General features: G+C 46.7%; 1 pseudogene; it reads right to left on the reverse strand.

Moving 5' to 3' along the window:
- Positions 1–215: 215 nt before the first annotated feature.
- Positions 216–1435, reverse strand: LOC102758949 (annotated as a pseudogene).
- Positions 1436–2033: the final 598 nt, after the last annotated feature.

Raw genomic sequence — 2033 nt, forward strand, 5'->3', positions numbered from 1 at the left:
GAGAGAGATCTTATGTTATAATGTGCTAAGTATTGGGCTGGATGACCAAAGCTGCTCAAATTGTGTGTGTGTGTGTGTGTGTGTGTGTGTGTGTGTGTGTGTGTGTGTGTGTGTAAGGCTAATACCATAAAAGTCTAACTTCTTTTTTTAATGCTCAATGATCTCTGAACTTCTTTTTGGCCTCCTGCCCAAGGGGTGCCACACTTCTGCTGCCTTTACCACCTCAGGACTTTGGTGTCCACAATCTTGCGGGTGATGGTCTTTTGGATGGGTTGCATGCAGTGCTGCTGTCCAGGGCATCATTATGATTAAAGTTCACACCTCCTTCTTGCAGGCAGCAGTAGGTGGCACTCTCAGCCTCCAGTGTGACCTTGATGTTCATCAGGGCCTCCTACTCCTGGGCCAGCTCTGATTCCAGGTGCATTAGGATCCTGTTGAGCTGCTCTGTCTGCATGGCATAGCGGGTCTCTACCTCCCACAGGTTGTTTTCCAAGCTGGCCTTCAGATTTCTCATTGAGTTCAGGTCAATCTCCAAGGACTGGACTGTATGTCTCAGGTCCATATTATCTCAGCTGCTCCTATCTCAGCAGTCTGCAAGGTAACCACTGTGGTGCTCTCCTCAATCTGTTGGGACCAGTACTTGTCTAGCTCCTCTCGGCTCTTCCAAGCCAGCTCATCATATTGGGCCTGGATGACCACCATGTTCTTGCTGAGGTCCTGAGATTTGAGGGCAGCCAACTCCACAGTCAACTCAGAGTTGGCAATCTGGTTTTGTAGACCATTTACTTCCTCCTCGTGATTCTTCATGAAGATCAGCTCCTCCTTGAGAGCCTTGATCTCTGTCTGAAGCTGCAGCCGAGTGATATTGATGTCATCAGTGACCTTTCGGAGCCCATTGATGTCACTCTCTACAGATTGGTGCATGGCTAATTCTGTCTCATACTTGACCCTGAAGTCATCAGCATCAAGGCAGGCCTTGTCAGTCTGTAGAACGATGGAGGCATTGTCCACAGAACTTGCAAAGATCTGAGTTTTTGATGGTCTTGAAATAATGCCCCCAGTCTCTAACATGGGGTCCCTTCTTGTCCAGGTGTTCCCGAATTTTGATCTCCAGTTTCCAATTATCAGCCTCCAGGCTTCTCACCCTCTCTAGAAAGGAGGCCAGGCCATCATTCAGGCATTGTATGGTCTCCTTCTAGCTCTGGATGCCCCCCTGTCTCTGACAGACCCCCAGCCATCCCCACAGCCAGGTCCCTGTATCCCCAACCACTCTGCACGTTGGTGGAGTGGGACACAGAGATCTGGGAGCCCAAACCCCAGGTATCTGCATAGATGCTGGCCACGCTGCTGGCTGGCCTGGCCCAGTAGCTGAGTGACTGCAGGAGCCCAATGTCTAGTAGTTTGAGGAGAAACCAGAGCAGATACTGAAGCTCATGTTGTTCAGAGAGGAAGGCGAGAAGCCGAGACTCAAGTTCAAGCAGCAAAGTCTAACATTCTAAGTTAACAGCTGAGTTGGATAGGGAAGCTGTCCTTGCTGAAATGATAGCAGTCACAATAGGCCAATGTATCAATCCTTACCTATAATTAATAAGGCCTTTCTAGAGACAATGCCTTACTCTCAAATAGCAACTTTAATCATTTATTTTTATAGACAGCAGAACTTTTCTCCTTCAAATCATCCTTAACTCTTGTAAGAGGCACCGCTCTGCCCACCTACTTCTTATCTGAGCTATGTTGTTTGTTTGTTTGATTGTTTGTTTGTTTGTTTAAGGTGAAATGGTATCAGAGTTCTCTATGACAGTGGGAAGAAGAGAATAAGGATCACAGCTGGAACTCCAAAAAGAAATAGAAAGGGGAAGGAAGACATAAGGGAAACCTCTAACAGGGATTCAAGATTTCTGAGCACAGAGAGTTCATTAAGCTTCCCTCTAAGTTCAGTGGCATCTCAATTCTAGTTAGTACAGATGATGAAGTTTGGATTAATTTACTTAAAAACAGTGAGGTACTTCAAAGTCCCTTTAAGGACAAACCAG

The sequence above is a fragment of the Myotis davidii genome, unplaced genomic scaffold, assembly GCF_000327345.1.
Source record: "Myotis davidii unplaced genomic scaffold, ASM32734v1 scaffold163, whole genome shotgun sequence".
Lineage (NCBI taxonomy): Eukaryota > Metazoa > Chordata > Mammalia > Chiroptera > Vespertilionidae > Myotis > Myotis davidii.